General features: G+C 40.0%; 1 protein-coding gene across 8 annotated transcripts in view; it reads left to right on the top strand.

Moving 5' to 3' along the window:
• Positions 1–16,761, top strand: part of MOBP (myelin-associated oligodendrocyte basic protein) — a 44,505-nt gene that overhangs the window by 11,955 nt on the left and 15,789 nt on the right. The gene's annotated exons all lie outside the window — the stretch shown is intronic.

Below are 16,761 nucleotides of genomic sequence, written 5' to 3'. Positions count from 1 at the left end.
GATGGAGACTTCATACGGTCAAAAGTCTTCTCACTTCTAACAAAGGCCAACGATTTTGCATGTGGTCTGCACTCTAGCTCCTCAGGTTTTTCTCAAGAATATTAATTATTTCCTTTCTTTCTGATATTATTTCTGTTTCTTCCTCTCTACTTCCCATTAGCACTTGTGCATGCTCCAATTTATCTCATTACTACAAGCAACTCAACAAACCAGCGAAACATCTCCCTCTGTCCCCACAAAGGACCCTTTGCAAACCACATGCTTCTCTGGCTACTACCAGTCTCTCCCACTGTTCTCAAATTTCTGGGCTGGGTTGCCCATAGTTTCTCTTTCTATCTTTAGTCTCTATTCCCTCCATAAATCCTCAAATTCAACTTCTGTTTCAACAACTCCATAGAATCAACTCTTGCTAAAGTCACCAATAATTTTCATACCACTTAATCAAATGTACTCTTGTTGTCCTCATCTCACGCCACCTTTCAGAGTCATTCTACAAAGTGGACCATTTCTTCTATTGAAATACTTTTTCCCTTTGATTCCCATGATGTCACATGCTCCTAGTTTCTCTTCTACCTCTCTCATTCAGCCACCAAAGCAATCCCATCCACTATCATGGCTTCAATTGCTACCTATACTCCAACAACTTTCAAATTCTATCTCTAGCCAACTTCTCCTCTGAACTATTCACATGACATCTTCATCTAGAAGCCTTCAAACACCTCTACTTGAATGCATTAAACGTGAACTCATGCTTCTGTTTTTTCCCCAAACCTTCTTTTTCTACAGTAGATACTTCCAACACCTATCTAATTGCTCAAACGACATACCTTGGATATACCGTTGACTCCTTCTCATTACCACTTCTTATGTGCAACGAATTACCAAGTCTTGTTAATTCTACTCTTGGAATATTTTGTCACCACCATCATTAGTCACATGGCCTCCTGGAATGGGCTTTGCCCACAAAAACTATTTTCCTCAAAGCTATGGAAGTAAGCTTACAAAAATGCACCTCTGATTATGACATATTTCTACTTTAATATCCTTCAGTATATTAAAGATTTCCCTCCCTCCTAGTATTTTTTGACCTACAAAGCATGTCAGTTCACAACTCAGCCTCTGATTTCCTCTCCAGCCCATCCTGCTCCACTCTCCTTCCTACATACATTGTTACAGCCGCACTGGTCTTGTTCTAAGTCCTCAAATGTACCTCCTCAACCCCAACTCAGAGCCTTCTGTCCCAAACACTCTAGGCTTACTCCTCCCTCTGCTGCAGTAACATTGACTCACTCTTCAGCTCCTACCCTCCAAGAAGCCTTCCCTGACCTCTTATCCTAGTTAAGATCCTTATCTATATAGACTCATTGCCAACTGTATTTTTCCTTCAAGGCACTAGTCACAAATCTAATTAAACAACTACTTCTGAAGATGGTACTTGTTTAACGTGTGTCCTCCTTGCTAGAATGTGCACTCCTGAGGTCAGGGTCTTTGTTCATTTTCATATTGTCAGGGGCTAACATTATGTTTGCCTTATCATATGTGCTCAGTGACTGCTTTTTTGAAGGAATGAATGATTTTAATATAACATGGTAAGTATAAAGATGGAGGCATAGAGATTGCAAAATGGAACAGAGATAAGTGGCATTTCATTCAGCCAAGGAAGTCTACCAGTGTAATTGCTATTGCGTGATTCAGATGATGGTCTTGAACACAAAATTTGGGAATAGGGTGGTCAGCAACCTAGTGCTTATTTCAGCTTGTGTCTCTAGCTTGGCCTCTTCTTTGTCTCTCAAAGAATGGAACCCCTGGAAAACCCAAGGCAGCTTAGTAGCTATCACCATTCACTAGTTGTAGGTGGAGCGATAATTTAACCCATCAGATAATCTGAGTTCTCTTCTTAAGTCCCCTGCTGTGACCATAGATCATTTAGGTTTTTCTATAAAGCAATACAACTTGGGAGATTGGTTGTCTTCCCCATCATCCAAGAAAGAATTATAAGACGATTTGTTTTACCTACATATGTATACATTCAAAATCCTATCATTTTCATAGGAGAAACAAACCATCCTTATTTCTTTATTTCTTACACCACAAACACTGGATTAAGAAAGGCAGATAATTGTAAAACCTAGTGCACTTTGAAATTAGGATGCTTTCTATGGAGAGACAATTTTATGCCAAAACCTTAATTTTTAAACTACCCTTGCTGGGAACCTGACAAAAGCAGCCCAAGTCCTACATAACATCCCAGGGGACAGAAACACCTGGGGATTTTTAAGACACTTTCAATCCAATCAGTTTCAACGTTCATTCATTGAGCGGATGGTGAAACAGAACGCTGAGGATTCAGACAGAAACTCTGTCCTCAAAGAGCTCATGCTGAGGTCACAGACATGTAGCCACATTGTTATAACATAATCCACAAATAGAAGTATGTACAAGTTATAAAGATGGCCCAGAGAGGGACAGATCTTTTTGGGGGATCAAATCCTGATGAGGTAAGACCTCAGCTGGGTTGTTAAGGATGAATAGGTATTTACCACACAAGCATGATGGGGAAAAGGCATTCCAGGGAAAGGTCCATCTTCTAATCACAGGATAATGCTTCTGGCCTGTACCAGCAAGAAATGGTGTGGGAGGTGAAGGACAGAGACCAAGCCATGAGGGGTCTATGTGGCATATTAATTGAGAAACAAGTACTTGGTTCTGTAACTGAGGGGACCCTTAAAGTTTTTGAGTAGGGACAGATATAATCAATTTCACGTCATCTCTGTGGCAACTTGGTGGATAGATAAGGGAAAAGTGAGTCTAGAGTCAGGGCTGGCCAGCAAAGAAACGGAGAGACCAGCTGGGCCCGCCTGTCCCCTCAGCCTGTGGAATATTCATCCACATACAATTTCAGGCTAAATTTGAGTGTTCATAAGCTACAACCATGTATTGTATAATTTTAGATACAAGAAACTGAAGGGTATCATGTTATTTACGTAACATTCAGAAAACTACTGCACTTCTTGAATGTTTATCTGGCCCCACTATAATAAGTGAAGGTTTTACTCCTGAAATGTTGCTAAATAAATTATCTGTGTGCTAAAGATAACAACCTTAGGTCACACCGTTTCCTTTCCCTTAGAATAGCTGGAAGCAGGTAGAGTTTGTTCATCAGAAGGGACTTTTGCACAACTTTATGAGATAGTTGCAGGTGGGCAGTGTGGTTCTTGGACCACATTAGTTGGTCCTTGTTGCCTAAAACAAAGCAAAACAATGAGGGCATTTAACATGGCTTTGTTTTGTGTCCCCACATGGGCCTTCAAAATAATTAGGACTCTCTGATGTTTTCATTTTTTCATAGTCTTAGCAGGTCCCCACATCAGTATTAGATTTTGACATCTTGCTGCTTTCTGTGGAAAAGCACCCAGATTCCAAATAAATAAGTTTATGAAATTTTCCATTACCGGGCACTGGTTTGTCACCAACAATCTACTGTTCAACATTTATTGTACTAATTTGTAAACATAATCGTTGTCACGGAGACAAATGGATAAACAAGGACAGACAGATAATGACATCTTTAGAGACAGCATGTGGTAGTTACAGCTAACCTTTGGGTCCTACATTTTTGTGTTTTTGCTGCTGTGGACTGACGAACACAGAAGCCATTGTTTTTTAGTGTGTGAATCTACACTCAGAGAAAAAGGCTCAGCCTCTGGTCTGAGAGGATTAGCAAGGTTTTAGAGACTACTAAAGGTCTCTAAGGGTGAATGTGGAATGAAATTACTCTTCAGGAAACATGGATAATTTTTATCACAGCTAAGGAGTTGGGGCTGAGCAGTTTTTGGAAGGCTATGAAAGTTTTTGAAAGGCATATGTGAAAACCTGGACCAGAAGTGGAATCTTTGGACCCCCAGTTATTATTCCAAAATAGCCCTTGTAGAAGCACCCGTGTGCACTCCTCACTTGCAGGAAGTCGTGGGTTCTTTCTGACAGCCCGGGGCTCACCGGCCTGTGGGCGTTCCTCTCACCAAGTGCCAATCCAGTCAGTGGTGGTTGAATGGACCCACCTCCCTCGCCAGTGCCTCTGATTCGCTGCTTCTCCCTACCCCCCTACCTGACGTCATTTCCCCTGTTTTTGAGGACCAATCAGGATGGACACAAACGATGCTTCCTTACTGTCCTTTGCCTTTCTCTGAGTACTACATAGTTAAGAATATTTGTAATATGATTGCTAGCTATAAAAGATACCTCATTTTCTATTATTTCTCCATTTGTCTACTTTTCTTTTAAATTTACAGTTTGTTTTTAATGTAAACATCCTGGTTACTAAAACTTTATACGTTTATATGTTGGAATATTTTCTTCTATACCAGCACTGGTCTTTTAACTTGTAACCTCAGCTGTGTAAAATAATCCTTTTAGTCTATAAAATAGTCTGTATGATTTGCTTTCCTCCTGTTCAAGTTTGCTGTGTTAGAAGGAGCATAGTGTCAGGGTTAGGCACACATTCTAGTTTACCTTTGTTGGGGTCCTGGGACTCCATTTACTAGCTCTGTGATCTTGGTTGAGTTATCTGACTTCTCTGAATCTCTCATTTGCAAAACGGGGCTATTATGAGGTTATGAGGATGAAATAAGTTAAATACGTAAAGCCCTTGAACAGTGCCTGGTTTGTATCTCATTCCACGTGTTTGCTATTGTAATTTTTTTTCTAGGGCATTTGTTCTAATTTCTTCTTGTCTTTTTTTAGGGTAGTCCATCCATTTCCTGACTCTATTAAATAAAATAAAATAAATAAAAATACTCCCTCTGTTGTGATCCATGCTACTATACACATGTGTAGTGTATGTGTAGGGTATAGTATGAAAGTACATACTATACTTCCAGCCACTTCCTCCGAAGGGGCTCTTCCCCAACTGTGTGTGTGGGTTCCTGTTTGTCTACGGACTCTCTTCACTTGATGTCAGGCTATTTAACTTTTACCCATCTTCTTGATTCTTGTAGAATGGTATCAATTGTTATAATCTCTGTCTTTTTGATAATTGATGAGTTTGAATGAATTTTTATTTGCTTATGGGTCATCCGTGACTTCCTCCTGTGTAAATTGCCTTTTCATATGATTTGCCCAATTTTCTTTTGGGTTGCTTTTTCTTAATGATTTGTAAGAGTTCTTTAAATATTCTGGGTAGGAATTATTTGTATATTATGTGTGTTGCGTTCTCCCAGTGTTCCTTAACTTTTGACTATGTTTATTGTGTCTTTTGATGTACAGTAGCTTTTATTTGTTTTTTAACTTCTGTTTTTAGAGACAGGGTCTGGCTTTGCTGCCCTGGCTAGAGTGCCGTGTTGTGATCATAGCTCACTGCTACCGCCATCTCCCAGGCTCAAGAGATCCTTTCACCTCAGCCTTCTGAGTAGCTGGGACTACAGGCATGTGATATCATGCCAAGCTAATTAAAAAAAAAATGTAAGGATAGTCTTGCTATGTTGCCCAGGCTTGTCTCAAACTCCAGCCTGGCCTCAAATGATTCTGCCTCAGCCTCCCAAAATACTGGGATTACAAGCATGAGCTACCATGCCCAGCCAGTAGTTTTTAATTGTGATGTAATCACTTCTCCTTGCAAGTTAATTTTATCAACATTATTTGTTGAAGAATCCATCTGTCCCCTACCAATTTATAATAATATTCCTATCATATATCAAGTTCTCTTGTTAATACGGATGTGTTTCTGAGTTCTATTTTTGAATAGAACTGTTCCACTTGTCTGTTTCTGGGCAATGGCACACTATTTTAATTACTATTGCTTAGTAATGTGTTTGGATATCTGGTATGAAAAGTCCTGTCATTCTTTTCAGAATTTTCTTTTTCTTTTTTCCTTTTTTTTTGAGACAGAGTCTTGCTCTGTCACCCAGGCTGGAGTGCAGTGGCGTGATCTCTGCTCACTGCAAGCCTGGCCTCCCGGGTTTATGCCATTCTCCTGCCTTAGCCTCCCAAGTAGCTGGGACTACAGGTGCCCGCCACCATGTCTGGCTAATTTTTTGTATTTTTAGTAGAGACAGGGTTTCACCGTGTTAGCCAGGATGGTCTTGATCTCCTGACCTCATGATCTGCCTGCCTTGGCCTCCCGAAGTACTGGGATTACAGGCATGAGCCACAGCGCCCGGCCCCAGAATTTTCTTAGTCCTTTGATTTTCCTTTGCCCTTCCATCAAATCAGATCATCATATACCACAAAAGACCTTTGGTGATTTTAGTAAGAAATGCATGAAGTTATGAACTCACTTTGGAAATGTTTATATCTTTATGATAAAGATTTTTTTCTATCTATGGACAATTTTTCCTTCTATTTATTCATGCATTCTTTTATACTTTCACTGAAGTTTTGAAATTTTTGGTCAAAACAATCCGTACATTTTAGTCTTTGATTTATTTCTAGGTACTTCAGGATTCTTGTTGCCATTGTAAATAAAATATTTTTCAGTTATTTTTTTCCATACTCCCTGTCTCCCTGGGTGTTCTCCTATGTTCCTTTGGCTGTAAATCTCATTTTTATGTCAAACACAGTTCAATTCATTTCTGCCCTTCTCTCTTGAGATTTCTCAATCCGCATGACCAATCATTCCCTTCTACAGACACTTGGAGGTTTCAGAAGTATCTCACACTGAACATGTCTAAGATTGAACTCTTGATTCTTTCTTCCCCATCCCTAAACCATTCCCCCACCTTAGAAAAATGATTGACTGTCTACCTAATTTATCTTGGAGACATCCTGGATGTCTGTGCTTCCTTGCTGATATTCAGTCTGTCTGCTTGTCCTGTTCACTGTTAGGTTTGGTTTCTTGCTTATGCTGTACTCTGACCTATCCCAGACTAGTCTGTTAGGTGGCACCATCAGCACTTAGACCTTTAGAAGCATCTCAGGCTTAACCCGTGTGGAACACAGTAGGTACTAAATTAATATTTGTTGAATACATAAATGTTTAAAACTATACCTTTATCTTTTCCCCCGCAGTCTCCCCCACCTCAGTAAATTGCTTCATTGGGCATTTGCTTAAGTCATAAGTGTGACAATCATCCTTGCCTTATTCTTTACAACAAGTCACACATCCAGTTTGTCTTTATGTTCTATTAATTTTGCCTCTAAAATCAACCTCCACTGCCACTGCCCTTGTCAAAGTCTCTGTCATGTCTCACTGGTTTTCCTGTTTCTTCTCCTGCTTACTTCTAATCTATATTGCAAGGAGCTTGAGTGATCTTCATGGAACCTAAATATGAAGATGTATCTCCTTCAGTCAAGACCTTTCAACACCTTCCTATCCTTCCCATTCCTTAGCTCACTTTCAAGGGCCTGTCTGGTCTTGATCATGCCTTGCCCCTAGCTTCAATGTTCCCCTCCCTCACTCTGTTTCAGCCACTCTGTTTTCTGGTTTCTTGGGGACATCAAGTCTCAAGGTCTGTCTCTGTAACTGTTTTCTCCCTCATGTATGGATGGCTCCCACTTATCTTTTGGATCTCAAATTAAATTTCATTTCTTCAGAAATACTTCCTTAGCCCTCTAATCTAAATTTGTCTCATTTCTATATTGTCTCCTAGCACCCAGTTCCTTCCTTTTAGAGCCCTAATCACATTTCAGTCATACATTGGATATACTACTAATGGGATAAGAGATGATCTGTTAATGTCTTCTTCTCTGTACCCTAAGCTCTGTGAGCATAGGGACCTTCTTGGTCTTGTTCACTATGTGCACTTAAAGGTACTCAATAAATCTTCAAATGGATGACTGTTAGTATTGTATTTGGCTGCCTTTACCTTCAGTTATCTTATGTATATATTCTTTGCACATATAAACTGATATCATCTGCCTTTCCTGTCAGTGGTGTCTATTGTGATCATAAATAAATTGTCTCAGTAGCTCCTACCTACTGTTCAGGGGGTCCTTGTCAGCCTTAAAATTAGCACCAAGAATTGCTCTCCAGTGTACTAATATATCTCACCTATTCAAGGCAGGATCTGGGTGTATGGTTCCCTCCCTGGCTCCTGTCCCAGCCCCTGGTGAGAGTGCTACCTCTGGAGGTGACTGAGGATAACAGAGGGAGCTGTAAGTTCCTTCGAGCTGACTACCACATTGACGGTTAACTGGCTTCAGCTGGGATGGCTGGCCACTCCAAGTTTCTGCCATATAGTTAATGACCTAGCTTCCTGCTGCTTTCAGTTGATATTATAGAAGTATTTTCTTTTGTCAATACAACCTCTTCATAAGCACCTTTAAAAATGGATCTCTAATATTCAGTTGGTCTTCAAATGACTACAAAATATTTCTGTAATTAGCTAATTATAAGAATATTAATAATTAAATAACAATCAACTCCTTACTGCTTACATTGTATTTGCATACTTTGCAAATGTGCAAGATCTCCCCTCTCATCTTGTCTTCTTTAATAAGCTAGGCTGACTTTAGGAAAGATAAAGAATAGTGAATGCTTCACTTTTTCTGTTTTGGTAATTTTGTTACCACTCCTGTTTCTGGGGAATACGCAGAAATAAAGTTTGGGATTTTCCTACTATCCCCCCCGTCCTCATCAGTTAGTAAAATTCCACTTACAATTTTTCGTGCATATTATTATTCTTACTGAAAATATATTTTATTTTGTTTCTCTTCACAGAATGAAAGGTTAAAACATTTTATTGCTCTCAAGGGCGTTGATATTCAAAGAGTAAATATTAAATTAAATTGTGAAATGGAGGCAAGCTTTAACAAAAACTCATTGAAGATTGATAAATATTTTAAGACTCAAAGTTAATTCTTCATGCTTTGAAAAAATTCAGTATTTTAAATGTTAGACAGTTCATCTTGTTCTTAAAACCAGTTATGAAAATTGTAATTCCCAGTTACTTCCATCTCTTCCTTACAATTTTTTCATTTTTTTTTGAGACAGAGTCTCACTCTGTCACCCAGGCTGAAGTGCAGTGACGTGATCTTGGCTCACTGCAACCTTCACCTCCTGGGCTCAAGCGATTCTCATGCCTCGACCTCCCAAGTAGCTGGGATTACAGGCATGCACCACCATGTTTGGCTAATTTTTGTACTTTTAGTAAATATGGGGTTTCACCATGTTGGCCAGGCTGTTCTTGAACACCTGACCTCGGGTGATCTGCCCGCCTCAGCCTTCCAAAGTGCTGGGATTACAAGTGTCAGTCACTGTGCCTGGCCTCTTCCTTACAGTGTTTTCTAATCATTTGAAGGCACATGGGGTGATGGTGTGGGTTTTGAGAAATTACAGCCATGTACTGGAAGGAACTGAGAAAAAGGAAAAGGAAGGCTTAGGAAGAACATGACCTTATTTGCTCAAGTGTTTTCTACTTTGTGAATTTATGGGGGGAATTCTTTGTCTTGTGGAGCACACTCTTAGGTCATTGAAGGAAACACTTTTCCATTCTGTTCTTTAAAGTGGGAACAAAGAAAGAGGCTTGGGATAGGTAATTTATTATGACTATCCTCACCCTTTCTCTAGTGTTAGGTATATCGCAGTGATGTCATCCTCTGGACTGTGAATGACAAATTGATTATGTCACTGAGGCCCCATCTCCCCTGTGTGAACAGAGTGGTACGGATTATAACAGACAATTAACCGCACTGGTCAATCATAAGTTGTGCTTATCTTATTTACTTATCTTCTCTGGGCCTCAGTTTCTTCATCTGTAAAATAAGGATAAATGTAATCTATCTCGTAGGATTATTGCCAGGGTTAAATCTATGAATAAATGTCATGAGCTTGGAAGAGTGCCTGATTCACAGTGAGCTCTCCATCAGTAGTACTATTATTAGCTATTATTTACAACTTATGCTTTTCAATGGGTATGATTTAGGAAATAGCAAAACAATACATTTTTGGTTTTTGTAATCGTTACTTTCAAATTGTCTGGCAGCTCACATACCACGAATCATACCAGACAACTCAGACCACTGAGTTTCCTCGATGGTGTAAAATGCATGTCCTTTCTGCAAAGAAAGCTGAGCCTCAGATTTGGTGCCTGGAGGTGAAAAGAGAGTAGGCTAGAGGTCGAGTCTTTGCCAGAGAGAAGGAGAAAGCAGAGAGAAGAGTTTTTCTAGCCCACAGAAGAGTGGGAAAGGAGAGAGAAAGCAAGCGAGAGAGAGAAAGTTAAGGAGGCAGACGTTTGTTTTCTTTTTTTTTAGATGAAACCTCAAAACCGTGGTGGGGGATGTGGTATGGTGTGGTAGAATCATCCAGATATGTTTAAATTTGTTTTGTGTGTGTATGAGGGGCAGTGACACACTGCAACAGGAATAGTGTAGTGGGGGCACTGCAAGCCTCTAGAAAAGGCTGCCCTCAGCCTCATCCAGCGTGACTATGAGTGACGGCACAGCTTTTGTTGGGAGGCTGTCTAAGCCAGTGACTCAGAATAACGCTCTCTGTTCCCCACTCATAATGTATGGGAAACAAACATTTCCTAGAATAGATGTGAAGGAGCTGAGAGGACAGCTGGACCAGAATAGGAGGCTACTGAGTCAGGAGCCTGATGACCAGTGTCTTTGGTTGGGTCAAGTGGTGAGTATGCAATGTGTGTCATTCATGTTAAAAGGTGAGTGAGACCAGATGAGGCACCCCATAGCAAGGCCCAGAAGAGGACACCACCCAGACCAGTCACCCCTTCCCTCATTGCCATGAAGATACTCAGCTTTCTCATACTCTTATCTACCTTGAGAAGGAAGAGAGGGAGGTGAGAAATAGTCATGTTAGGGAACTGAACTTTGACTACGAAGTAGGAAGGGATGGTTTCAGCTAGAAGTGACCAAGGCACTATAAACTTAGAGTTTTGGTTGCTCTCTCCCTTCCACTTTCTTTCTCAGCCAACATTCATCATAGGTTGGGCTTGTAATATCACATCAATCCCACAATTACAGATAAATAAAAAAAAGTTGTGCTTTTTTTGGTAAAATCGATCTCGATTTGAATAAATTTGAAATTTCTTGCTTTCTTTATTAACCTGAAATTTCTTTCTTAAGTATATATTAAACATCCCATTCCTTAATTCATATAATAGATCTGGAGACTGATCATTATTTTCCTTTGGAGGTTTTGATATCTGAAGCCAGTGTGTTATTCTCGCATAGGGTTCAGGTCCTGGGTGCATAGTCAAGGTCAAAGCTTGTCTCCTGTTCTTCCCATGTTGAGTTCTTTATGTCTCCTGTTCTTCCCATGTTGAATTCTTTATACCAAGAGAAGAACAGACCCTTGCTCATGGTTTTGAGGGAGCTTAGTGAAATAATTGGACTATTCTGCTTTCGAAATATTGACCTGCATCTACCTTTCATTCTGCAAACTCTGTACCCATTTACATCTCTGACTTCCTATGATGCCTTGCAGATATGAAGGGGCATGTGGGCTGCAGCATGTCAACTTACCACTTGCATTTTCTTTCCTTTCCAGAGGACTGCCCAGAACTAAGGGTCACCTGCGGCTTTCATGACATGATTATGCCACATCCCAATTGCTTTTTTCAGAAAAGATGATAAAAAGAAAGGAGGAAGGATGGGAAGAAGGGCAAAAAATCCACTTTATACTGTTTTAATTTCTTCCTGCAGCCTTTTTAGGGAATGGCAAAGCTGTGTTTATAGATACTATGACACTGGTGGTTACATAGAGCTTAATGCCACCGTTAGGACGTGTAATGAAATGTGTATGTATTGATTAAAGTTAGCTAATTAATTTGCATGAATTAGAAAAAGATATAGTGTGTTCACAAAATCTTTCTTTTTCCCATAAAGATCCCAGTTTTAGAACTTTCAAGGTTAGTTAGAAAGGTCCCTTCCTCTGTTGAACAGACATTTTTGCCTGAACCAGAGCAGAGTCCCCAATGGAACATGGGACTGCTAGAGAGCATCTGGGGACAGGAAATAAGTGGCTAAGGGCTCTGCAGCTGTTGTGAAAGACACCCTTTGTTCATTCTCTCATTTTTAATCAAACATCTTCTGAATCAGGCATTGAACAGGATTAAGGACAAAAAATTTAAGGAGACAGTGAAACAGTAAGGGTAGCACTAGAGTTTCTAGATGCTTTCCTAGAATTATTCATAGAACACAAATGAAGGAGGTATGATCATTACTCTTTGGGGGAAGGGACGGATCTGGAAAGGCTCTCAGGGAGTGTCTTGACTTTGAGCTGAACCTCAAGGCAATGGAGGCATTTGTTGTGCAACTGTTAAGTGGTAAAAGACAGGGGAAGGAACCTATGGGACAAGTTCCAAAGGCTTGAAATAATCCTGTCTCTTGGGGGCTAGGAATGATTGGGTTGGGCTGGATGCACTTACCAGAGGAGGGTTCCTTCTTGAATAAAAAGCCTTATTATTGAAGAAAGGTCATCTTCCCATAGACTTTTTGCCTACTTTTCATTGACTAGAATGTGGTCACATGGGGGAATTGTATAGATTAAACAAGGCATATAGCACTGCCAAACAAAATCAAGGTTCATTACTGAGTAAGGGGAAAGTGGATATTAGGCAGTCTACTAGTCATATTAACCATTACGAGTTTGCTATTTTAAAATTATTATTGTATGATGTTGGGGATTTCACTTAAATTCTTCCTCAATTTTCTCATCTGTAAAATGGGGATAGTAGGAACTACTTGGAGGGTTGTTTTCCCCAAAACAATGTTAGATATAAAGCATATGGAACATACTAGGTGCTCAATAAATGGTGCAGAGATTTTTGTTCTCCTTTCTTTGGGTCCTTCCCCTTCACTTTCTTCTCCTTCTTTGAATACTTGCTTCACTTTTCTCTCCTCTTTAGTTTTAAGTTATATAGAAACCTGGAGAAGATTATATTTTACAGTTTCAAGTTTGTTTTTTTTTCTTCATCCTGCCAGAGTTCATAATTACCTTTGCTTGCAATTAGGTGGTATGTTTTGTGAAAACGTCATGCAGTGTTTATAATTTGTTTTTAACCACTAAAGTAAATAAATATGTGATTAATGCTTAAGTATCATCAGAGATACACAGTGAGATAAATAGAGTGTGTCTAAAAAATTCAGCAGGATTAGATAGGTCATTTAAATGAATTCTCATTAGCGAAAGGAAAATATAATTTATTAAGTAAGTTATTTACATTAGTTACAGTGCTAGGTTCAATTTTTTATTTACTTTATTTCATTTCATATTTTCAAAGCCCCTCTGAATTAAGTTTATTATTACAGGAAACTGAGTGTAACCAATTAGGAATGTACTTGGTTACATGTAACAGAAATAATAGTGGTTTACACAAGGTGGAAGTTTGTTTGTTTCTCATGTAAAAGGTGTTCAGAGTTCAAGAGTCCAGGCCAGAAACAGCAAACTCCACAGTCCTCTAGGATTCAGGCTCCTCTGGTATTTTTGCTCCACCACCTCACAGGAAGTGGCTTCACCTGTGAGGTTGAGCTGTGGTCCAAGATGGCTGCTGCACCCAGGAGTAAACTGCTAGACTACAGTTTGTGCACATTTTTATCCTCACTAGACAATCCCAGATTGTTTCCAGAAATGCACAGTCTTTGCAAGCACAAGTAGAACAAGGTCATGAAGCAAATATGAACAACTGTTGGAGTCATTGTCATAGCGACTGCTTTCTCTAACTGCCTTAGAATTAGGAGCCAATGTAACAAAAATAGGTCCATACATTTGGAAATTTTACAATAGATTTTGTAATAACTGATGAATTGAAGAAGAACTCATCCATAATTAAAATGAAGATTAAAAATTATTTTAATATTTGTGGTATGCAGCTAAAGTTGTACAATGGAAAAGGTTATAGCCATAAATGTACACATATGAAGCATTTGACTCAATAAGGAAAAAAAACAATAACACGAATATAAAGAAAATGGAAGAAAAGAAATTATAGGCCAGGTGCAGTGGTTCACTCCTGTAATCCCAGCACTTTGGGAGTCTGAGGTGGGAGGATCACTTGAGCCCAGGGAGATCCCATCTCTACAGCAAAAAAAAAAAAAACAAAACAAAACAAAAAAAACATTAGCTGGGTGTAGTGGCACGCACCTGTAGTCCCAGCTACTCAAGAGGCTGAGGCAGGAGGATTACTTGAGCCCAGGTGGTTGAGGCTGCAGTGAGCTGTGATTGCACCACTGCACTCTAGAATGGGCTACAGAGTGAGACCTTGTCTCAAAAAAAAAAAAAAAAAAAAAAAAAAAGAAAAAAGAAAAAAAGAAGTGCATACAGAAATGAATAAATTGGGGGAAAAAAGAACAAAGAAGAAAACCACTTCCTTACTTTTGAAAAAAAAATGAAGTAGATAACTTCTGACAAAAGTACTCAAAAAAAAAGAGAGAAGATATATAGAATATAAACTATAGAGAAGATTATAATTACAGATTTATTACTAATTAAAAAAACTGTAAGAGAACACTACAGATAACATAAATTTGAAAAGTGAATGATTTTTTCAATAATATAAATTTGAACAATATGTAAGGTGTGGTCCTACTTTTTATTAACTGTATATTTACATGTAAATATTCTCAAAGAAAAAAAGTTAACATATTTTACAAGTGACTAACCACGGGGTAAGAATTTATGAATTTGTATTATTTTCTTATTCTTTTTTTTGAGATAAAGTCTCGCTGTGTTGCCCAGGCTGCAGTGCAGTGGCATGATGTCAGCTCACTGCAAACTCTGCCTCCTGAGTTCAATTGATTCTCCTGCCTCAGCCTCCTGAGTAGCTGGGATTACAAGCACCTGCCACCATGCCCGGTTACATTTTTTTTTTTCTTTTTTTGAGATGGAGTTTCACTCTTGTTGCTCGGGCTGGAGTACAATGGTACAATCTTGGCTCACCACAACCTCCGCCTCCTGGGTTCAAGCAATTCTGCTGCCTCAGCCTCTTAAGTAGCTGGGATTACAAGCATGCACCACCATGCCCAGCTCATTTTGTATTTTTAGTAGAGACGGGGTTTCTCCATGTTGGTCATGCTGGTCTCGAACTCCCGACCTCGGGTGATTCGCCCACCTTAGTCTCCCGAAGTGTTGGGATTACAGGCGTCAGCCACCGCACCTGCCCTGGCTAATTTTTATATTTTTAGTAGAGACAGGGTTTCACCATGTTGACCAGGCAGGTCTTGAACTCCTGACCTCAAGTAATCTGTCTGCCTTGGCCTCCCAAAGCACTGGGATTACAGACATGAACCACTGCACTGGGCGTATTATTTTCATCTATCTGAGTTTTCTAACTTTCAGCAGTGAATATACATTTTTTAATCCACTAATGGACTGGAGGGGAGGAGCTGCAGAAGTGCCTGTGGGTCACACTTCCCTCAGGGCCCATCCCAAGCTTACTGCTAGTCCTGGACAGGGACCCTTCTGGCTCTGGCTGAGAAGTCCTGGTTTCTATTGTGAAGCCTCCGAACTCCATTCTCTATCTTTCTCTTCTGGAGTGATTTGTTTCCCCAATTTTCAGTCTTTCTCACCCTAGGACATAGACCCATGGATCTTTGAGCCTTATCCCACCCCTGGGTCCATCTCTGGTCCCCCGAAGTCTAGTCTGGGCCCAGCACCTGGAATCCTATTCCTTGGGAGGAGGGTTGAGTCTATAGGAAGCACAAAGCAGTGTTGGACCTGGCTAAAGTCCTCGGGATGTTGGAGTCACACAGATGTGGATTCAAATCCCTTGCTGCCTCTTACTGGCTTATGGATTTAGTCGTGTTCGTTAGACTTTCCATCTTTAGTTCGTTAATAACGCCACATTATAAAATGAGATAAAGTATGCAAAACAACCATACACAATGGTGCTCAGTAAATTGTTACTTCTTCGCTGTTAGTTATTTGCTTTATTAAAGAAAAAACTTTAATAAAACAAATTCAATTTAACAGAGTTTAATTCAGCAAAGAACAATTCACAGATCAGACTGTCCCCAGAACCAGATTAGGTTCAGAGGGACTCCAGGGCCGCCACACAGTCAGAAAACATCAATGGACAGAAAAAGGAAAGTGACAAATAGAAACCGAAAGTGAGGTACAGAAACAGCTGGACTGGTTACAGCTGGAATTTGCCTTATTTGAACACAGTTGGCTGTCTGTGATTGACCAAAACTCTGTGATTGGTATAAGACGCAGTTACAATGTACACATCCAGTTAGGTTACAGTTTACTATGTACAAATAAACCGTTAGGCGGAACTTAAAATATGTAAGGATGTGGCTTTAGGCTAAACTTAATTTAACAGCCTGTATTTCCAAGGAATTTACTAGCAATCCTGGTGTGTTCGGAAACGATGACTCTCATTTAGCATGTGGGGCTTAACATTTTTAAATTGGAGGGTGGCGTGGGGCCGACAGTTGAGCAGGCAGTATATAGAACCACTTAACCAGGTACCCCAACTAAGTGCTTTATTTCTGCCACCGGGGGAAACAGGAGGCCAGTTTTTGTTGTTGTTGTTGTTGTTTTGGAGATGGAGTCTTGCTCTGTCGCCCAGGCTGGAGTGCAGTGGCGTGACCTCGGCTCACTGCAATTTCCGCCTCCCAGGTTCAAGCGATTCTTCTGTCTCAGCCGCCCAAGTAGCTGGGATTACAGGCACGTGCCACCACCCTTAGCTAATTTTTGTATTTTTAGTAGAGACCGGGTTTCACCACGTTGGCCAGGATGGTCTCAATCTGCTGACCTCGTGATCCGCCCACCAGTCTTTTCAAAAATATAAACATTTTACTAAAGGAGGGAGAAAATATTATTTTGAAAGTTAGATGCATTTTCAGGTGGTTGTGCTGGGAATGGTG

This window comes from Theropithecus gelada, chromosome 2 (assembly GCF_003255815.1).
Source record: "Theropithecus gelada isolate Dixy chromosome 2, Tgel_1.0, whole genome shotgun sequence".
NCBI lineage: Eukaryota > Metazoa > Chordata > Mammalia > Primates > Cercopithecidae > Theropithecus > Theropithecus gelada.
The sequence above is the reverse complement of the archived record's forward strand: the minus strand, read 5'-3'. Positions and strand labels throughout refer to the sequence as shown.